Genomic DNA, 24,301 nt, shown 5'->3' on the forward strand with positions numbered 1-24,301 from the left:
CCTCTCAGGACTGCTTTTGCTGTGTCCCATAAATTTTGAGTTGATATATGCTCATTATTGTTCATTTCTAAATTTTTTTTTATTTCTTCTTTGATCTCATTGTTAACCCATTTGTTATTTAATAACATGCTATTTAGTTTCCAAGTGTTTGAGTATTTTTCAGTTTTCCTGTTGTGGTTGATTTCTAGTTTAATGCCATTGTGATCTGAGAAAGTGCTCGATATGATTTCAATCTTCTTAAACTTGTTGAGACCACTTTTGTGCCCTAACATGTGGTCTATCCTAGAGAATGTACCATGAGCACTCGAAAAGAATGTATATTCTGCTGCTTTAAGGTGAAAGGTTCTAAAGATATCTATTAAATTGAGTTGATCTAGTGTGTCATTTAAGTCTGTTGTTTCTTTGTTAATTTTCTTTCTTGAGGATCTATCTAGTGATGTTAGTGGGGTATTGAAATTTCCTACTATTATAGTATTGCTGTTGATTTTGCCCTTTAAATCCACCAAAGTCTGCTTTATATATTTAGGTGCTCCTATATTAGGTGTGCAGATATTTATAACGGATATATCTTCCTGTTGGATTGCTCCTTTTATCATTATGTAGTGACCTTCTTTATATCTTACTATAGACTTTGTTTTAAAGTCCATTTTGTCTGATATAAGTATTGCTACCCCAGCTTTTTTTTCATTTCCATTCGCGTGAAATATTTTTTTCCATCCTTTTATCTTCAGTCTATGTCCATCTTTCGTTTTAAGGTGTGTCTCTTGTAGACAGCATATGTATGAGTCCTGTTTTCTTATCTACACAGCTACCCTATGTCTTTTGATTGAATCATTTAATCCATTTACATTTAAGGTTATTATTGATATGTAGTTGTTTATTGCCATTTAATTCTTTAAAATTGTATTCCTCTTTTGCTATATTCTTTTTCTCCTTTGATCTGTTTACAATAGGCCCCTTAGCATTTCTTGCAGCATTGGTTTGGTTTTAGTGAATTCCTTCAGTTTTTTTTGGTCTGGAAAGCTTTTTATTTCTCCTTCAATTTTAAATGATAGCCTTGCTGGAAAAAGTAGTCTTGGTTGTAGGCTCTTGTTCTGCATTACTCTGAATATTTCTTGCCATTCCCTTCTGGCCTCAAGTGTTTCTGTTGAGAAGTCAGAAGTCATCCTTATGGGGGCTCCTTTGTAGGTGATAGTCTTTTTTTCTCTAGCAGCTTTTAATATTTTCTCTTTATTACTTAGCTTTGGTATTTTAATTATGATGTGTCTTGGTGTAGATTTCTTGGTTTTCTCTTTAATGGAGTTCTCTGTGCAGTTTGTTTTCTTGTGCCAGTATTCTTCTTCAAGATCTATAGCAACTTTTTCTTTGATTTGTGCTGCTCTTCATTTAGTCATTAAAAAAATTGTACTGCAGATCTTTGCATGTCCACCAAGTGGCTGATCAGGATAGATGTTGGATATAACTAAACAATCAGACTTTGTGGGAACTGTTAACTTCTCTCCATCCTTTCTTTCTATATAGTCTCTCCCGTGTTCCTTCACCATCTGTGCATTGTCCTGCTGGGATAATCCAGGGCTTATTTCTCTACTGTTTTTTCTAATTGGTATTATCAACTCATTAGTTCTTGATTTTCCATAAGGATAATTTTATATATTTCAATTCTGGATCTCTACGATCCAGATAGTAATTATACTATTCATATCAGGATAAAATTAGTTTTTATTTTATTTTATTTTAGTAGCAGAGACAGAGAGTCAGGGAGAGGGACAGATAGGGATAGATAGGGAGAGAGATGAGAAACATCCATTCTTTGTTGTGGCTCCTTAGTTGTTCATTGATTAATTTCACATATGTGCCTTGATGGGGGGGGGGGGCTACAGCAGACCGAGTGACTCCTTGCTCGAGCCAGTGACCTTGGGCTGAAGCTGGTGGGCCTTGCTCAAACCAGATGAGCCCGCACTCAAGCTGGTGACCTCGAGGTCTCGAAGCTGGGTCCTTCATGTCCCAGTCCATTGCTCTATCCACTGCGCCACTGCCTGGTCAGGCAAAATTAGTTTTTAGAAACATCACCCTGCCTCTTGTTGCCAAATAATTGTTATGCTATAATTTTTGGGTTCCCAAATTACTTACAGTGCCCACAAAAAACCCCTAGGTTGTTTTTTTTTTAATTCAGTGAGAAGAGGGGATGCAGAGACAAACTCTTGCATGTGCCCTGACAGGGATCCACCTGGCAAGCCCACTAGGGGGTGATGCTCTGCCTATCTTGGGCATTGTTTGGTTGCAACCGAGCTCTTTTTAGCACTTGAGGCAGAGGCCATGGAGCTATCCTCAGTGCCCGGGACCAACGGGCTCCAATTGAGCCATGGTTGCAGGAGGGGAAGAGAGAGAGAAAGAGAGAGAGAGAGAGAGAGAGAAGCAAGTGGGGTGGGCTGGAGAAGCTGATGGGCGCTTCTTCTGTGTGCCCTGACTGGGAATTGATCCTGGGACATCCACATGCTGAGCCGACACTCAACTGACCAGGGCCAACTGTAGATCTTATAATGCAGCTTTAAGTGTTCATATGACACTGATTCAATTATTTGAAAATAGTGCTGAAAAATTAATAGTCATAGCAAGCTCTTATGATCGACATGTGCCAACATCTCCAGGGATTTAACTGAATATCCAAACACATAACAAATTGTTATTTAGGCAATGAATCCTGAAGAATTACACATTTTTAGCAGAGTTGGTCTTGGGAACTGTATGTTTCCAAGTCAATAAAACATAGTGCTCACAGTGTTGCACTGCAGTTTTCTGCCAAAATATTCAGAAGTAACAGAAAATTCATTTTTATAATGGATTAACTTAGGTATATTGGATCTTGACCACTTCTCATTTCTACTCTTTTGAAAGATAAAGGACTGCCTTAAAACTGCTGGCCACAGTCACAGCAAGGTATTAAGACACACAATTAAATTAACACCTATTGTTAAAGGTTTGCCAGATGACAATCAAAGGTAAATGAGATTTTCAAGAAATTGAGTAAACAAAGTTATGCTCTTTAATTATCTCCAAAAGCTTTGATGTACACTTCAATTGACTAAAAGGGAAAATGAACAGAGGAGTTCTGACTACATGTCAATTATACCATCAGTATAGTAAATATTGTAGAAGTGGTATATGACATAAAAGTAAAGAAAGTAATTGTGCTCCTGAGTTAAAATTTGAAAATAAAACGTTTCAGTAGTCTACCTCTACCCCAAACAGAACAGGAGATTTAGAAATGGTAAATGTGACTCATGAGATCATTGGCTGAAAAAGAAGTAGCCAATTCATTGAAAATCTACCTCATGTACTGATTATTTACCACATGTATGTAATACCAAGTGGTAGATTGGTTACTATAGCATCTACTCTTCAGCACATTGTGGGAACAGTATGAAAACATATTTACCCATTTAGATTTTTAAAATTAGTAATGACATAATATTTTAATTCTATAAGCATAACAATTTGTGTTACAACAAAAAGTTTAAGATAGTGAGAAGACTATTCATCATAGAATGTTGCCCCCATTTATTTCCTAAGAACCTGTGGACAGTGTATGGGAAACTTTCTAATAAAATTTCTAAAACTACACTGTTGTTATATTTAATGGCATTGATGTTTAGCCATTTATTCAGTAAACTTATATACAGTGCCTAGTATGTGTACATTGCATTAGATAGTTGGGAGTGACTTGAAAATGAATAAAATATGGTGTCTGCACTAAAGGAGTTCATAACATAATAGAAACAATATGTAAAAAAAAAACCCAAAACCATACACCACATACTGTGGTTTTGTTTACTGTTGTCTCAGTAGAAATGAACCTAGCAACTAGCATTCAGTAAATACTTATACTGTACAACAAAATTTGTGCAATAAAAGCTGCCCAAAATATAGTTGTGATCAAACTCTTCATGGAATATTTCGATAAGGGTTTAAGAGTTGATATTGAAGATGGCTAAAAGTTTGCCAGGATTCTAAGGAAAGGGTGTGCTTTAGAAATGCAGAACAGAATTGCAATGATACAAACTTAATAATGTTTGTATACTTGGAGAAGGAATGGCGATCAATTTCTGACACTGAACTTAGGCTATCTAAGTAGAAATAATCATAGATGATGCTGGTGAAATATGGTAAATCTGGATGATTTGTGTTGTTTTACAAACAACACAATAGAGCTTCAGAACTATTGTTTGGAGTGTGGTGATCATAGTGGGCTCTAAAAATAAGAATTATATAAGCAGATTTGTGAACCTTGGAAGCTGGAGGAAGAAAATTGATGTGTGGCAAAATGATAGAGAATTTTTCAGGAGAATAGGAGGAATATATTAAAGCAGCAACATGGAAAGTTGGGGGCAGAAATGGATGGTTTTGAGGTACGTAATTTAAGGACTGATTATACAGTGTGTCCGTAAAGTCATGGTACACTTTTGACCGGTCACAGGAAAGCAACAAAACACGATAGAAATGTGAAATCTGCACCAAATAAAAGGAAAACCCAGTTTCTGTAGGATGATGTGGCAGCATGTGCGCATGCGCAGATGATGATGCAACACCGTGTATACAGCAGAGCAGCCCACGGCCATGCCAGTCGAGATGTGGATGGTACAGAGGAAAGTTCAGTGTGTTCTGTGGCTTGCTAAATTCGAAAGTTTTAGCCAAAGTGCAACGTGAATATTGGCGAATTTATAACAAAGCGCCACCACATAGGAATAACATTACTCTGTGGGATAAGCAGTTGAAGGAAACTGACAGTTTGGTGGAGAAACCCCGTTCTGGTAGGCTATCAGTCAGTGATGAGTCTGTAGAAGCTATACGGGATAGCTACCTAAGGAGCCCTAAAAAATCTGTGTGTGAGCCCACATTGAACTGCACTGAATAGTATGAAACTGGGAGAGTTTTCCTTTTATTTGGTGCAGATTTCACATTTCTATCATCTTTTGTTGCTTTCCTGTGACCGGTTAAAAGTGCACCATGACTTTATAGACATACTGTATATTGGGTGCAAAGAGGGAGAGTTGAATATACCCTTGTGGTTTTTTTAGGGGAAATTTTCATCTCTGCTACTCTTTAGAGTGATTTTTTTCATGTGACACAGGCCCCTTCATGCATCCTTGAGCATAACTACATAAAATAGATTGGATTAAATGGAACTTATTTTACAATTCAGCCTTATATTTGTTGGGGTCAAAAAATGAATTTTACAGGGTCCTTTTACTAAGGACTGATGAGTCATAAGTCATCACACAATAACCTTAGGACTTCAGTGAACTTCTCACCATTCTTCAGCACCTGCCAAAATTCAGGCTAATATCAAAAGGTTTTTTAGGGTTAAAGAAAATGGCTACTTTTTTTTTTTTTTTTTTTACTATAAACATTATGTAAGTGCAATAATATCTCACAAAATAGTGGTATTGGAATCTTCAAAGGCAACAATTACATTTTTTCCCCTTCTCTTTGGGGGTAACTAGTGCCTCTATAGCTTCACACATAGTAGGGGTTCAACAATATTTGTTGAATGTGTGCATATTAATTATGTCTTTGACAATCAATAGCAGAAGATATTTTAAATGACCTCTTAGCTATTCTACTGTATTAACTGACACTCTTCATTACTTCTTTTTTTAAATTTTATTTAAAAAATTAAATTTAACAGGGTGACATTGATTGATAAGAGTACATAGGCTTTAGGCAAATGTTTCTATAAAATTTGAACTGTTGATTATGTGGTATACCCCTCACCCAAAGTTAAATCATTTTTCGTCATTGTATATATATTTGTCCGTCTTTACTCCCTTCCCCCCACCCGTCCCCCACAACCTCCCTCCCCTGGTAATCACTTCACTTTTATCTATGTCCATGAGTCTCAGTTTTATATCCCACTTATGTGTGAACATTACTTTAAAATTTTTTTTTAATTTATTGATTCTGGAGAGAGGAAGGGAGAGAGAAAGAGAGAGAGAGAGAGAGAGAGAGAGAGAGAGAGAGAGACATCAATTTGTTGTTTCTCCTATTTATGCATTCCTTGGTTGTTTCTTCTATGTGCCCTGACTGACAATCAGACCCTACAACCTTGGTATATCAAGACAATGCTCTAAGTAACTGAGCTACCTGGTCAGGGCTTTTCATTCCTTTTTAAAACATGCTACTTTTCCCCACAGCACTCTGTGTGCTATAGCTAGTACACTAGTCTCTAGTCTACCTGCTCACATAAAACCCTTATTAAGAATAAGTTGGGCTTTGATCCTAAACCTGTTAAAGTAATTTGAACTGGTTATGGTGGTTTTGAAAATCAATTACATTGTACTAGTAAAAATATGAATATAAAATGAGGGGAGATGATTTCTTTGAAACCATGTCAAATGCTTTTGAAAGACTCAGTAAATGAGAATTGATCAAAATTACTATCCAAAGAGATGTGAAAAAGATGTATATCAAATAAATAGTGAAATCTAGATTTACTTTGAAATCTGTACTTTGTTAGTGTTTTTATGTTCTTATTCCACTTTAAAGAAAACTAGAAGTCATAGATTTTATGATTCATTATGGATGAATTTATTGATAAGAGTCATTAGGAAAATCCAATCAGTAGTATTATTATACATGCTAAAAATGGTCTTAGACTTAATCAAAATAATAGCAAATATGTACATTTTTTTTCATTGTTAGATTAAAGAAAATGTATATGGAAAACATTCATCTTTATAAAAAGCTTTGCTTTTACCAATTTTATTTTTTTAATTAATTTATTTTATATATTGATATTAGAGTGAAAGGAAGTGGGAGAGAGAGGGAGAGAAAGAAAGAAATATCAATTTGTTGTTCCACTTATTTATAATTCATTGGTTGGTTGATTCTTGTATGTGCCTTGACTGGGGATCAAAACCACAATCTTGGCATAGTGGGGCAATGTTCTGATCAACTGAGTTATTTGACCAGGGCCAGTTTTATTTTTGAACAATTTATCAATGGTTAGTTTCAATGGATAAGAGAGATTTTGCTGTTTTTCTTGAGAGCAGCATATATTAAGGAAGTCTGTGTCAGCAGTTTAACAGAACCATGCACCTTCCTTAATAACTGTCCAAGCACACCACTGGGTCTAGCCTTTATCATCCTGGCCCTGGATAGAGACATTAACTTTCTCATAAGGCCATTTTATTGCATGCTTACAGCTTCTTCCTTCAGATAATAAAGCATTTCTATCAGAGAAAGGAAACATTAGAGAGGCATTTTGAGGACATCTCAGAATATCATCAAGCAACCGTGATTTGGAAACATAGTCATCACCTAGGTTCACGCCATTGTTTGGTAATGTTATACATTGATGAACAGCTACATTTCATTGAACACTAGAATATTTCTCATCTTGTTTCTGAAGTGATCAGAACCAGAAATAAGTATTGTTGTGGGACTGATTTGGCTTTTAAATAAGAGATTGCTGACCAAGAAAAGACTCATGGGACATGTAGGACTGACCTCTGATAAACAACCTTATAAAAATTCTTTTCACAGGTGTGGCAGATAGACATTAGGGTAGCTCAGATAGACCTTGGTGGACATGCATTATATAATCCCCTTCCCTTGAATGTGGGCAGGACTGGTGAATTGCTTCTAACCAACAGAGTATGGCAAAGATGATGGGATATTATTCTTATAAATAGGTTCTGTTCTCTCTCTCTCTTCCCCCTCCCTGTCCATCCACATACACAGATAGCTCTGTCTTGTTAGCATACACTAGAGAGACTCTTTTGGTGACCTTGAAGAAACAAGGAACTGCCAATAGAAAGGGTCTGCTATAATCTATGTCCTCCCCAAATCCATATGTTGAAATTCTAATTCCCAAGGTGATCATATTAGGGTGTAGGGCCTTTGGTAGGGGATTAGATGGCATTATGCTTTGATAAAAGAGACCCTAGAGAGATCCCTTGCCCCTTCTACCATGTGAGGACATAGGGACAAGATGGTGGCCATCTGTGAACCAGGAAGCAGGCTCTCACCAGCCCTGAGATCTGCTGATACCTTATCCCGACTTCCCAGCCTCTAAAACTGTGAGAAATAACATTTATGTTGTTTTTAAGCCACCCAGTTTATAGTTTTTTGTTTTGTTTTTTTTTAAAATAGTAGCCTAAACAGATTGAAAAGGGTCACATGGCAGGAAAATGGAGATGATGTCTAAAAGCTGAAGGCCTCAGTTCTATAACTAAAAGGAACTGAATTCTGTCATAACCATGTGAGCTGGGAAAAGACCCTGAGTTCTAGATGGGAATGTGCCTGGCGAACACCTTGACTGCAGTCCTGTGAGACCCTGAGTAGAGGAATCAGCTGATTCATGCCCAGACATCTGACATACAGAATCTATGAGATAAGGTGTGTTTTAAGCCACTGGGTTTATGGTAAATTGTCCCCAGCAATAAAAAACTAATATAATAGGATTAACAGCGTATTCTTTTGGTTTTATTTCTATCTTTTTTTTTATACAGTGACTCAGGATGAATGGATGCAAATTATGTTAGTTAGTTTCTAAATGTATTAAGTTTCCCAGGTTCTGTTTCCAAAATACTTGTTAATGTTAATTTTCTATCCCAATTTTTTCTATAGTTATCTATCAAAGAGGTTTCAGAGAGTCTTCTGTTTCTTAGTTGTCTGGTTTTTCCCCCCTTGTTTCTTACTATATATATATATATTTATTTTTTCAGGAATTAAAAAGGAAATCAAATATGTTTTTAGGAAAATAAAAATGTCTGTGATCATTGGATTTATTGAGAGAGAAACTTTGTAGATATAGGCAGTCTTTGGGTTATGACAGTCTCGCCATACGATGTTTTGAGTTTACGATGCTCACTCCCATAAAAACTTTTAAAAATTGAGACATGAGTGTTTTGGTTTATGCTGTTTGTGTTGTACTTATAGAGTACATGGAAAAGTTCCAGACTAGCCTGGAAAAATTCTTTAAGAAGATAGGCCTGCAACAGATCCTGTACCCTCTACATCAGCTGCTTCTCGAGATGATACACCTGTAGTACAAATAGAATCATTTCCAGAGTCTCCTGCATGCTCCTTAGACAATCCTGATTCTCCTGACCCAGTATCTCCAGCACCTTCTGCAAATCCTCCTGCCTCTGCAGCTTCCTCGTGTCAATAGGTCACTCTCTCGCACCTTGCAATGCCCCTTCCAGTATGCAAGCCAACCACAGCAATAAAGGTAAGGAATATTTTTTACACTCTTTTTTTTGGTCATATTTTCTGTTACTACACAGTACAGTATATTTATGTCCTTTTACTTTTTCTGTGGTTTAGTTGTGTTTTTATGTTCTAGATTATGATTTTACAACTGTGTCGGGATAGGTAAGTGACTTAGGCTAGGGTGTGTTGCTAGTTATACCAAAATTTGGGTTACATCACTGTCGTAGGAACAGAACTGTGCCATAAATCGAGGACCCCCTGTATATTAGAAAAACACAGGCCCTGGCCAGTGGGCTCAGCGGTGGAGCGTCGGCCTGGCGTGTGGGGGACCCGGGTTCTATTCCCGGCCGGGGCACATGGGAGAGGCGCCCATTTGCTTCTCCACCCCCCCCCCCCTTCCTCTCTGTCTCTCTCTTCCCCTCCCGCAGCCAAGGCTCCATTGGAGCAAGGATGGCCCCGGCGCTGGGGATGGCTCCTTGGCCTCTGCCCCGGGCGCTGGAGTGGCTTTGGTCGCGGCAGAGCGACGCCCGGGGAGGGGCAGAGAATCGCCCCCTGGTGGGCAGAGCATCGCCCCTGGTGGGCGTGCCGGGTGGATCCCGGTCGGGCACATGCGGGAGTCTGTCTGACTGTCTCTCCCCGTTTCCAGCTTCAGAAAGATGCAAAAAAAAGAAAAAAAAAAAAAAAAAAGAAAAAAAAAAAAGAAAAACACAGAGGCATCACTATCAGGAGTGACCACATTCTGTTGGCTTCTTTGGAAATATATCCGGTAGCCTCCTCCTCACTTTACTTCCTCCTCCCTTATCTTTTGTTCCTCCCACTTTTCCCCTTGCTCCCGATCCACCACATTCCATTTAATCATTCAGAGTTAGTTTGAAGATCCATCCTATACAATCGATATAGAAGATATTTTCTTTTGGTACAAACCAGCAAATGTATTGTTTTTTTCTTTTCTTTTTTTCTTTTTTTTTTTTAAGAGATCTTTTTTTTTTTAACTTTTTAATTTTTTTAAATTTTATTTCTTCATTTTAGAAAGGAGAGAGAGAGGGAGAGAGAGAAAAACAGAGAGAGAGAAGGGGGGAGGAGCAGGAAGCATCAACTCCCATATGTGCCTTGACCAGGCAAGCCCAGGGTTTTGAACCGGCGACCTCAGCATTTCCAGGTCGACACTTTATCCACTGTGCCACCACAGGTCAGGCCTTGTTCTTTTCTTTTAAGAAGTTTCAGAACTTTTGGAGATGAATGGAGATAAAGGAATATTGATGACAATATTACAGTCAACGCTGACTCTTTCTGTAGAGTTACCACTGATCCTGTGAAAACTTCCGAGGGAATGAATAGATGACGTCTTGACCTACTGCCCAGACTGCTCTCCAAACATGCAACCCGAGTGAGTGGCATTATTTTACATTTTTATTTTTGCTTTGGAAAGCAGTAAAATACTGGTTATTAATTGGATTCTGAATGAAGCCCATTCTTCTGTCCATGGATTTGCCCACATGGCCCCCGTTAGTGTTAATGGGAGTGTAAAAGATGGACTCTGTGTCTGGAGCTGAGAGGCTTTCACTTTCCAGCTACTTCAGAAAGAGTTAAGGAGAGTTCTTACGTCATTGTCATGCCAACCGAAAGTAACATGTTTTTTACTTAATAATTAGAAATAATTCCCAGCTCTACCCATCTGGGAGGTTGGTTGGAGAGTGAAAAATGGCTCATCCACTTTCAATCAATTTCTTTGCATGTCAATAATAAAAGTAGATCTTTTAAACATCACCAATAACAGGAAGGAAGGACACATGTTTTGATTTCTGTGTTGGGAACTCATGAGCAGTTAGCTCTTGAACCAAACAAAGGAAGTACAGAAAGCGATTTAAAACAAGATACAGTGGGAGAGTCTTCTGTCTGTGTAAGTAAAGAGCACGTGGCATAGAAAGACACAATAATCAGCTAATTAACCTGCAATTAGTGTTATTTATTTTGGACAGCAATTTTGCCACCTCAGGTATTATGGAGAGATAAAAAAAAATTAATGTATATTAACTCTTTAATGGTTTAAAGAGCTTATGTCATCTAAGTGGCTGTCAGATTGCTGTGTAGCTGGAGCCGAGGAACTGGTGTGCAGGAATAGGCTGTCAGTCAAGCAGGTGTCATCTCTGCAAAAGCCTGGAACACATCCTTTTTATTATTGAAGAGCATTGTCATGTTGGCAGCTTCAGGGACAGAGTCTGAAATAAAAAATATTCATGCAAGTGGAAGTATCTCATTCCCCAGATCTGCTTAATGTTTTTCGTCCTGAGGCTGAAGGCCTTCTAGGTCATTTCTGGTCATTAGATGCAATTAAAAATTAGGAACAGAAAATTGATCTTTACCAATCTCCAAATGCATTCATATTAGGTGGCACATGGGTGTTAAATCTGTTAATAATTCAAAGGTTGGCATAGACATATTTCCTTGAAACTTAACAGTTTTTTGGGGAAAAAAAGAATATATCCAGGTTACCCTAGAGGAGGAAACAAATTACCTTTTGCCTTTCTGACATCTTATTCTCCTTCACTGCACCTGGCCAACCTCCATCTGGCAGTGCTCTCCATCAACCAGATGGAAAGGGAGTTTAGGTGGCTCCTCCAAAAACTGATGAGGTTCAGCCTTACCACTGGCCTAATAGAATGTGCTCTATGGTAGAACAGTCTACATTATATGCATCTGTCTTTCAGGGACCAATAAGCTGCATATATTCTTGTTTTGCACCATAAAGCAAAGAAATATTTTCCTGACTGTTTCCACATTTACTTACCCATAATATTATCAGTAGATTGCTTTTATCATTTTGTCTAGTCCCATGAATAATACTTTAGTGCTATAGCTTGCCTAATATAGCACTGAAGCAGGATTTTTTATCTGCTAATATATGTGGACCAGAAATAACACCTCTTTTAATGATGTGAATGTTTATTTTACTTCCAAGATGTTCAGTGTTTTAAAATCAAGATAATATGATGGATACCACATGGATGTACACAGAAAATAAATTAGCATATTATTGCTTTGCATGAAAATCTTGCACTTGATTATTAAAACTTGTTTAGAACTGTTGACTCAAATTCATCAAGAGGAAGAAAAGAATATTGGAAACTCAGAAAATACCTCTCTATCTAGTTCTGCCCACTGACCAGATAGCTGAATAATGCAAAGCTTGAGGAGATCCAGTGACTAACCAAAAGTCTCCAGAGAATAACCATACAAGTTTTTATTTATGTGACAGTCCCTGTGCACATTAAGAAGGAAGGATCACAAAGTTAAGAGTCTATTTCTATTTGAATAATTTCAATACATTACCAGAGCTAATTTTCTGTAATGTCTTTAGGACAGTAAGCAGAAACTTTATACTCCCTAGTCTCTGTGATCAAAAACCTCCAAATCAGACTTGCAAATCACCTTCTCATCACATCACCGGAGTTGCCAGATAAGAAAAGTCCTGTAAGAAGAGGAACAAGCAGAGTGCATTCATTAGTGTCATTGTACTCTAATTGAAGAAGTGATCTTTTGTATCCTAAGATGGAAAATCAGTAAGCTTGTGACTGGACTCCATATACATAGCTCCTGGCTGAGTGGCCGAACGGTACTTACACATTCAAGAGTACTTACGACAGAAAAGACGGTAACATGGAATCTAGTTTTTGAAGTTTACTTTAAGATGGTGATTGCACTTGAGGTATACTTTATTACCTTTCACTTTAAACGTTATTAGGAAGAGCCTCCCAAAAGGACATTTTCTTTTTTACCTTAGTTTACTGTCTTGCATGTAGCACCCTTGGTTGTAAAGACATGCGGAGTCATTCATATGTCTTTATGAATTTTATGCCGAATACATATTGGTCTATGAGGAAACAGCTCTTTGGCACCGTGCTTGTCGCAGCGGTAGCAATTATATTCCCTGACCTCTGCAAGTGGAACAGTGTGCTAATCCTGGAGCCTCATAAAGATCAAAATAAAAAACATTTGCCTCAAGCCAGGGGTACATTTTGGAGAAAAAGAAGGCAGATCCCAAAGGTATATATTAATCAGATCTATAAACTATTTTATTACATAGCTTGAAATTTGAAAGTTAGACTAGTCTATTGTTTTATATTTACATATTTTTGAGCTTCAATTTTTTTTTATCTGGGAAGTGGGATTAAAATTTTTATTCGACATTAGTGTCATAAGGATAGAATGGGATGACACATGTAAATGCTTTATTTTTCACATGCACAGAACTACTTATTACAACACTATTTGTAATAGAAAAAGACTAAAATAGCTCCAATACCCATCAGTCAAGGACACGTTGAGTCAGCTATGGTACATTTTCACAAAGGAGGTCTATTAGCTTTAAAAGGAGCAATGAAGATCTTTAGATATTGTTTATGTAAACACTTTGTAAACGACATAAAGTGCAGTATAAGTGGAAGTTATTTTTATAAGAAGTGCTTTTTCACATGTCCCACTGCTTAGTAATGGAGTAAGCTCCCTATATATGGGTAAATTAAAGCAGAAACCATCAGAGACTTATATAATGACAGATGTGGAGGAAGGGATGACTGGTGAAATAATTACATAGTATCTACCAACAATAAACCTCTATGACCCTTTGGTTTCATTTAAAATTACATTTAACTGTAAAGTGTTTTGGAGGGAGTGGTGATGGGTTTGCTGAATATGCATATCAAGCAGTATACTATATCAAAGCAGTGTTTTAAAAATTGTACGAACACGGTAAAGATATTTGATTTGTGTACTATTAGGAGATGAACTGTGACAGGTAATTCACTTAAGGTCACATTTGGACAATATATCTATGTCTTTTAAAAATTGTTACCTATTTAGGAAGACCTAAGGATCTCAGCAAATCAATCTGCAGTCTCAAGGGCAAAATGAAAAGTCATTTTACTGTGTTATTTTCTTCATAAAAAAATTGATTCCTTAAATACCCTAACAAGGCACAAGTGAATATTCAGTTTTTAGGTTAGAATAATGCTGAAGACACTCACCTTAACTTTTGCCTTTAGTTTAATCAATATTTCTCATGGCTTGGATGTAAGGACAATTCAATGTAGGTCCCATTTGTCCTGTTTTTCTTCTATAGTTGGTAACATCCATCAGATAATGACCTGCCAGCCTAACCTGACTTACTATGCAGAATAATCAAAGTAGGTGAATACCAGCCTCTAGGAGAATCATATTTCCTGCTTCTCAGTTTAATGTATGTGTGTCATAGGAACTCCCTGCAAAATTGTGCCTAGGGGCTTTAGGATCAGAGGCAAAGCGATTCATAAAGTGGGTGCGTTATAAATCTAGCTGTGGAAGATTGATATGAAGGCTCCCTAACTGCTTGCTAAGTCCATTCACGATCAGGGATGGTACAGTTATCTCCTTTTTAGTAGCCTGATGTTTTATTGCTCTTTAAAGAAATCATTAAAGATATTTGAAGTCGTCAGAATCAGAGATCTCAAATTTTTGAAAAATTCCAGGAAGGAAATGCCTTATACAGAAACACTCCCAAGACAATTTAGGTATAGCAAGGGTCTGTTCAGTAAAATTGACTAATTCAGGGTATAAAATTCACATATACAGTCATCTAGGTTTAACTCATTCATCCATTTATTTATTCATGTATATATTTATTGTATCTTATACGAGTCAAGTACAATTCTAGGTGTTTGGTTCTTAAGAGGGAATAAGCATTTATATCACCTTCTTTCATGAAGCTTGTGGTACAATCTATTTATATCCTGTGGAAAAAGGTGACGATGGTATGTTATCTCATGTCATTGACAGAACATTACCATGTTGCATTTTGATACTTATTAGCACTGTTAAAATGCAAAAAAAGTCACTAAAGTTAAGAGTAAATATTGGTATTGAGAGAACTGCAAAATGATAATATAGATTTATTCAGAGAACTCCAGAAGTTCATACATACCCTGACTGTGCAGTAGGTCAGATGACTGAATGGAGAAGTATCTTAACAATTACTGTTAATGTACTTATTATATATTAACAAACGACATTTCATCTCGATCCAGAAGAACAGGACAATCTATTGCCGGTATCATGGGGAATACAGACCTCAAGGAAGCTAGAGGGTGTTGATGTTGATTGCCCTCCACTTTCACTTTCACAATCCCCACGCCACCCTATTTCTGTCTCCTCAGGCTCCTTGGACATGCTAGATGAGAGAATGGGTGGCTTTTAGGATTCTAAGTGAAGGATCTCTCACCTCTAAATTATCCTGTTTAAATACTTAAATGTCACCATTAAGGCATCATTAAAAACTCTCAAATGTCATTAGCAAATCATATGAACATATACTGGTTGAGATGGTTCTAATGAGAAGACGCTGAGCTAGGCTTTGAACGGAAACCAACAAACATGCATTAGAGTCTCTTTTGAGATTCGAATGCTTCACTTCTTGAGATAGGAGAAACTATTAGGTTAAGTGTTGATAAAAAAAATTGAAGTAACATTTTATGATTATAAATGCTTTTTCACGGGATGGTGGCGGATGAATTGCCAAATGAATTGCCCAGCCAGACCTTTGGCCCATTTTACTGGGCACAAGAAGATGAATTCTATCACCCTTCTTGCTCAAGAGGGCTCTTCTTCATCAGTTAAAATAGCTAAGCTTTCTCTATACCCGCTGAGAATTTGGTTTCTAGCCGACGCAGCCCAGAGAAGGAAAAGCGTGTTAATTATTTTTCCATTTCTTTTTTACACGGCACCTCTTTACATAGCGAATATGCCTCTTTGGCAAAAGCTCCTTCCCCTAGCTTGACAATTCATCACCCATCTCCGAGTGCCTCTCTCCATTTTGCTTTTAAGCTCAATGTTCAGACACTTATCTTCACAGAGGTGAATAGAAAGAACATCTTTAAATATGGCATCGATATGTCCTGACCCAGATGAAAGCCTCTAAAGTCAGTTTCCTCAATCCTGTTACTACACATTAACTCCGAACAGGATTATCTACCAGCCTGCCAGTCAAGATGTTCAGGGCAAAGGGAAGAAAAAGAGAGCAAAGAGCTTTTTCATTCATTAGTCTGCCATGGGACCAGTGGGATGAAAATGTGTTGTGGCCTCGCTTTAGTCACATGGCCATGAACTGCAGTATATGCTGCAGGAAAAAAAAAAAAAAAGAAAGTTGACCAGAAACACACACACACACACACACACACACACACACACACACACACACACACCCCTCCTTCATAATACACCAGAATTTCTAAAAAGTTAGAAACTTCCTATTTATTTCTCTGCATATGTAATTCATAGCATAGTTTTAATCAATGGTTTAAATAAAGAAAAAATTGAGCAGTTGAGCACTGAACAAGTGACACTTTAGATTGGATTGGCTTGGAGTTAATGAAATAATTAGCACTATTTTAATGTGATTAATTTATGTCTGTATATTCGTTTAAAAATTTGAGCTCCCCAAGTGCTGGCTGAAGAAGGGAAATGACTCAGCAGTGGTAATGCGTGATTGAAATTGAAGTCTTCTAAGTCATTGGCGTCAGCTGTTGCCTTGTCCTCAACGCACCACACTGACCGTAGAGAATGACCTCTAGAGGGAGCTAGGTGAGAAAATCGGAAAGATCAGAGGGTTCCCTGTGTGGTGACCAGATTGTGGAGCCGGAAGGCAGGTCAGAAAGAGCTTTTCCAATACGATTCATGAACGTCCTGTAACCCTGCAAAAAAAGTCATGACGTTTAGGAGCTTTAGAGTTATGGGGATAAAAATATCATTGACATGTCTAAAGCCCTTCGGGTTTGTCTTGTATAATTTTTTTTTTTTTTTTGTATTTTTCTGAAGCTGGAAACGGGGAGAGACAGACAGACTCCCACATGCGCCCGACCGGGATCCACCCGGCACGCCCTCCAGGGGCGATGCTCTGCCCACCAGGGGGCGATGCTCTGCCGCTACCAGAGCCACTCTAGCGCCTGGGCAGAGGCCAAGGAGCCATCCCCAGCGCCCAGGCCATCTTTGCTCCAATGGAGCCTTGGCTGCGGGAGGGGAAGAGAGAGACAGAGAGGAAGGGGGGGGGGGTGGAGAAGCAAATGTGCCCTGGCCGGGAATCGAACCCGGGTCCCCCGCACGCCAGGCCAACGCTCTATCGCTGAGCCAACCGGCCAGGGCTTGTATAATTTTTTTAAAGCTGCCCCTTTCACAATCATAGGACACTCCCTCTTCCTTTGATACATTGACACGTCTGTCTTACTTTTTGCTGAGTAGACTTTCTGACCATACAACTCTGCTCCTTCTTTATACTTTGTTTATTTTTAGTGCTAAAATACAGCTTGAAGCTTCTCCAATTACATCTCATTCAAAAGTTTACAAGTTTGACACTTTTGGAATATCATCTCCTAGAGACCCAGAATGTATTTTCAACTCGACTGTGTACAATACCTGCAGAAAGTGAGAAAGGAATGAGAGTTTACCATCTTTTCAACCTTATCTCTTAGCCTGACAGTTTCATGGATGCTGGCAGAAGGCAGGAGACTCCTGGGCCATACCTAGACTTTCTTACTAAAAGCTACATTAGTTTCCAGCATATTGGATTTTCTGGTGCCTTCCCCAAGTCCTGTTTGCTGCAGGACCGTATGACAGCTGCACTTACAGTAGGTTGCTCTGCTGGAGGAGAACTCTAAATTTAATGGAACTAAGTCCTTTACATACTGGGTAGTGCAGATGCCTGCTTTGTGTTCCAAAGTGACACATTGTTTTCATTTTCTAAGGCTCTTCATTTTCCTAGCATTGTTGAAAAATTGTCTGGAGGAGTGCCAGTAAGTGCCCGTGCTCATAAAATGTGCAGAAATGGAGACCCTCAGACAACTGTCTCCCAGTGGTACCCAGAAAACTGTCTGGTGGGAGAACCCAGGCTAGACTTTATAAAGAAGCAATGACTGAGGAGAGCTGATCTACCTTCATGCAACCAAATGGAGAAGTTTTTATCTATGCTTCTTGGAGCTCTTATTAGTTAAAAACAAGGATAAATAAGTAGAAAGCAATGGAAGTCAGATTTTAAATCACTTATTTGGAATTACAAACTAATATATTGTCATTCTGAAAATTCAATTAATATGGAAGTAGAAGTTCCCTCTCACCTCACCTCCCTAGGGGTAAGTAACTACTGTTAACATTTCGATTAAAGGAAAGGACTTCTAAAGATTCAAGTTGTCCAGTGATATAATCAACTTTCCTGGGAAGTATGTTTCTAACCCAGACAAGCTAAACCACAACTTGTCAAGGTTATCGGAGTGGACAAGAGGCCTTTTACCCTCCTCCCAACACTTAAATCCCACAACTCTGATAAATTTAAGCTTTTGTGCTATTGCTCAGTTTAGAAATTACTTCCCTTATTATTTTAAGGAAATATTAATAAGAGTGTGATACATAGCAGCAAAGCTTTAAGCTGGCAATCATTATTTCTAGTGGTGCTAAAACATCAAAGTCTCTAACAGAAATATCTCCAATGGAAAGATTTCAATATTTCTCACTCATTAACTTTCTTACATCAGGGTAGAGACCCCTTGTCTAATGGTAAAGAGGAATTAGAACCCTTTCTTAGTTTGTTCTTCATGTAGATGGAATATGACATTTCCACTTTCGTTAATGTTCCACACTTGACAAAGATTGGTGGCTAGTGTCATGAAACAGAGGGCATTATCATATTCTTTTCTCCAAAAGGAGATTGTATATTGATTCTTTTTATATGGCATTTTTCCCAGGAAGGAGAATGGAAGACTTTGAATATAAGCTGTGGTTGCTCATGAGCGTAAGGAATGCCAGATAAGCAAAATAGGAATGAATTTGTTAAATACTGGTTTTCCAAAATTAGTTAAAACTATGGAGTTTTCTGGCAAAGTTAAAATGCTAGCTAATTGAAAATTGCCGTATGTGAAAAAGGGTTTCATCTTATTTTAAAGAACGGTGCTTTTTTCCCCGAGACTTGGCATCACTGTGGCGAGGTGAGGCTGTAAGGGACAGGCTGGTCTGCTGACTAAGATGCAGACGAGTGGTGGAGGTGTTGATAGTGCTGGGCAGAGTCTGACGCATAGAAATCCAACGATGCGCATTTGTGGGATGTTGTTGGAGTGAGTGCACCAGGGGAGGGGCTCTGTCTGTGCTTTATCTTCTGTCACTGATGGATGGAAGTCTTAGGAGTTTGATGTGCCCTACTGTTGGCTCAGTAAAGCTTTGGGTCTTCACACTGTATCCCAGTCTGTGAAATTAAATATACTTGATACTAAAACAGTACCAAATCATAACCTAATAGTGACCTTGATAATTTGGGAGGTACAGCTTCAGAACCCTTCTTATCCTCCTGTTTTTAATTTGATTTTTAAAATGCTGTTTTGGGGTTTCAGCTATTGTGAATAAATTTTGAAAGGGGGTCATGCTTATAACTGAGTCCGAATGTGAACTTACTGGCATCAGCTCCAGGGATTTCTGTGGAGTAAGCTGGATGTAACTATTTCTAATACTATTTGAAGTGCTGTGGAGTGTGCCACTCAAACTATAATTTGTTTAATCATTATATCTGAGATGCTTGTGTGCTCTCTCTCTTTCTCTCTCTCTCTCTCACACACACACATACACACACAAATGTATGTGTATCTCCATATATCTTTATATGCATACATACTTCATACTCCATATGTGTAATTGGATTATAAATTTCTTCCCACAATTTTTTTTTACCCTGAAATTAAAAAGCACTTGTCTCCAGTAGGAACACCAAGGGTTTCCTCATGGACCGACGTGAACTGTAATCCAGAAAGGCAGGTGCACACCCTGTGCGTGTGAATCCCCTTCGGTCTGCTCTAGGTTTCCCTTAGCTCTCCTGGACTCCACACAAGTCAGTCTTGTTTGCTTTGCTGCTGTAACAGTAGAATTAGGCTTTCAGGGTGTTGACATTGGTGCTGGGTATCCTGATGGTGAACTTGATTTTCCTCAACTTTTCCCCATAATATAACCATGGAAGCAAAGACAAAAACAAACAAAAATTAAGGCTTGCTGATTTAGTTTAAATAATTAATTCAAAGGGAAGTGGTTTGACAACACAAAAGTTAAACAGGGTGTAGGAGAATTACATTTATCTTAAAAGTCCTATGTCTGTCTAAATCAATTTTTAGTGTAAGCTCTCGTTATTATCTTGAAGCCTCTATGAAATGGTGTTCAAGTTGAATTTGGAGCATAAATGTGCTAAGTCTAGCTTTTTAAACAGGTGTTATGGGTGATTTCTTTGTGTTTCCCTTATTCATGTGATTTAAAAAAAAAAAAGAAAGAAACATGTATATAGTCCTATTCAGAATGTGTGTGCGTGACTTTCTATGACCCAGCTTAAATGGAAAATACCATTCTGGAATGTTTACTTCTCAATAACTTGACACACAAGTGCGGCGAGTCTAAGATAACTGCTGTAAAATTATGCTCTGGTATTTTTTAGTTGGTTTTGGTCGCAGAAGGCTGAGGAATCCATCTGTTGACAGAGCTAATGACAGTGGTCTCCATTGTTTCTGCTCCTCCCTCACCGTTCTCACCGAGGTTGGCCAGCCTCTCTTTAGTCTCCTGGGCTGACACTTGCCTCCCCCCAGCTTCCCGTGCTTTACGTTCATGGAGGCACGTCCCATAATGTCAGAGATCTGGAGCCCCAGTACCTTGCCGTGAGTGCCGGCTGGTTGGTAGTGTTCTCTCATATGTTTTGAGCACCCATGATGTGCTGAGTGCTGTGATGCTGCCTGTGGGAGGGGTCCAGCTGTGAGCACTGGGCGGCATGGCAGGTTGATGGACTGGATTCATTTCTCGCTTTAATTTCTCAGGTTGAGATGGGAATGTTGGCCCTTTCCCCCCCTTCTCTGTGAGAAGTATTGCACTTTATTCTGTATTGTGTTCCCTGCAATCCCTATTGACACTCTGAAGATAATATCACTTGGTGCTTGAAGCTAGAAATCCTTATTTCTGATATTATATAATTTATGTTTGCAATTTCAGGCAGGTACAAATTTCTCTGGGTGTATGGTGTTTCTTGTAAGGACATTGAGCAAATTTGTCTCAGCTTCTTTAAATCTAGAACTTAAAAACTCAAATGACTGCATTTGGCCCAGTAACCACAGACAGTAATGACACCTATAAGTAGCTAATGCAGCCGTGTAATATCCTCATAGCCCTGATTTAACTTTATTTACAGATTAAAATTGAATTGCAGTTGATTTATTGATATAATAGGCAGAAAGTGATTATCAAGCATCCATCACTGATGGAGGGAAAACCAATCAAATTATGCTCCAAGGTTTGCTCTAACCTAACTTAGCTCATCACCGTATAAAACTCAGAGGAATCGAGTCGTATGCTCTCACTAAAGTCAATGAGCCACAACTCCCACTAAACTCATATCTGCTTCTTTCAAGGCAGTCAGGAGTTATACTAATTTGGACAATTGCAAGTTGTTATAAAAGGAAATGACAATGGGCTGGAGATTTAGCTTCTACATTTCCTCACTGTACTTGCAGCCATGGTAATATTATTCTTTGATGCTTTTTGCCAGTCCATAAGGGATTCATGCTGTCCATGAAATGGTGTCAACATGTATGGGAAAGATGTGAGGAGTAGAGACTCGTGTGCCTTCAACGGTGACAAGCCTATTAGGAAAGGTGTCACCTTGAAGGGAGACCAGGGTCAGTCTGTATAGCAGAAAGCAGTGATACATATAGATTATAAGCAGGTGACAGTGCTCAGTTTGGTCTTGGCATTAATACCTCTCTAGTTTAGAAGTGGGAAAGGTATGCATGGGGTGGAAGAGAATATACTGGAACAGGTTTGTCACCTCGTGCCCGAGGCTGAGCAGGGTGCCCAGGGGGCTGTGGTCCAAGTAGGAGAGGCCCAGTGTGGATTGCATTCCATCTGATCACTAAGAGCTGGAAAAATAAAGTTAAAAAATATCCATTGCTAAAATATTTGAGACAGTTGCTAATGTCATATGGAACATACAACTGAAAGGTCTATTTTTATGGACTTGTATAATATTTATATAACCTTAAGATATACACACACACACACACACACACACACACACACACATATATATATCTTTAAAAAGGTGTCTTCTATACCTGAAACAAATACAAAATAGTATTGCATGTAAAATTTAATTCAAAAATTAAATTATAATAGTTAAAAGGCTATCTTATGAAACATCATGTGAAATTAAAAAATATATATTCAAGGCCCTGGCCGGTTGGCTCAGCGGTAGAGCATCGGCCTGGCATGAGGGGGGACCCGGGTTCGATTCCCAGCCAGGGCACATAGGAGAAGCGCCCATTTGCTTCTCCACCCCCCCTTCCTCTCTGTCTCTCTCTTCCCCTCCCGCAGCCAAGGCTCCATTGGAACAAAGATGGCCCAGGCGCTGGGGATGGCTTCTTGGCCTCTGCCCCAGGCGCTAGAGTGGCTCTGATCGCGGCAGAGCGAGGCCCTGGAGGGGCAGAGCATCGCCCCCTGGTGGGCAGAGCGTAGCCCCTAGTGGGCGTGCTGGGTGGATCCTGGTCCAGCGCATGCGGGAGTCTGACTGTCTCTCCCTGTTTCCAGCTTCAGAAAAATACAAAAAAAAAAAAAAAAAAAAAAATATATATATATATATATATATATATTCACATTTTATTCTCATATATGTTGCTATAATTTCACATGTCTATGATGAAAACCTTAGTTGTTGCCAGTAAGGACTGTTTTAATTATACCTGAGCCCTGAAGAGGTTTGGAGAAAGGGCATAATTATCAGAAACCCAAGGCTATATAATGGCATATTCAAGTTTGTTTTTATTACATTGCTCATTTTTACCTATTGTTTTGTGTATTAATTCTCAAGACATTTATTTATATGTTAGAAAATAGAACCCCTTTGAATTGTTCTCAACATCATGTCCTCCACATCAGTGTTCATAGACTTTAAAGAACATTTCCTGTGGACTTAAGTGCCAAAGGGAGACAGAAAGATGAAAAAAATATTTGCTTTAATTATGCAAAGGTACATATTCTTTTTACTGCCCAGTCTAATATTGCTGGTCCTATATGATAGACTTATTTTCTTCTTCTTATTATTATTTTTTTGTATTTTTCTGAAGTTGGAAACGGGGAGGCAGTCAGACAGACTCCCACATGCGCCCGACGGGGATCCACCTGGCATGCCCACCAGGGGGCGATGCTCTGCCCATCTTGGGCGTCCCTCTGTTGCAGCCAGAGCCATTCTAGCACCTGAGGTAGAGGCCACAGAGCCATCCTCAGCACCCGGGCCAACTTTGCTCCAATGGAGCCTTGGCTGCGGGAGGGGAAGAGAGAGACAGGGAGAAAGGAGAGGGGGTGGGGTGGAGAAGCAGATGGGCGCTTCTCCTGTGTGCCCTGGCCAGGAATCGAACCCGGAACTCCTGCATGCCAGGTCGACGCTCTACCACTGAGCCAACCGGCCAGGGCTAGACTTGTTTTCTTAATGAATGTATTTTATACTCATTTATAAACTGATTTATCCTCTGCCATGTTACGGTTTACTTTCCATCTTATCCAAATATGCATAATTTAAAGAAAAGACAAGAAATGATGTTATTTGGATATCATTTTCAAGAACTTCTGACTTGGAAGAGGGAGGTGCTGAGAAACACTAATTTGGCTTCTTTCATATAGCAGAATGTTATTTAAAATGGGGGAAACATAAAGTTTATTTTGGTCAACTTGTATTGCTTAACAAAATATCAGATTAGGCTGCCTAAACAACAGACATTTATTTCTTATGATCTACAGTAGGGGTTGGGAACCTTTTTGGCTGAGAGAGCCATGAATGCCACATATTTTAAAATGTAATTCTGTGAGAGTCATTCATTATGTTTAACACTAAATACAAGTAAATGTGTGTATTTTATGTAAGACCAACACTTTGAAAGTACAATAAGTCTCTGAATTCTTTTTAATAACGTTGTTATGCTGTTGCTAACCAATGATGAATAAAGTACTTCTTACCATTAATGCGACTTCTGGTGCTGCATGGTTTTGCTGATGGCTTTGTAGT

This window comes from Saccopteryx leptura, chromosome 1 (assembly GCF_036850995.1).
Source record: "Saccopteryx leptura isolate mSacLep1 chromosome 1, mSacLep1_pri_phased_curated, whole genome shotgun sequence".
Lineage (NCBI taxonomy): Eukaryota > Metazoa > Chordata > Mammalia > Chiroptera > Emballonuridae > Saccopteryx > Saccopteryx leptura.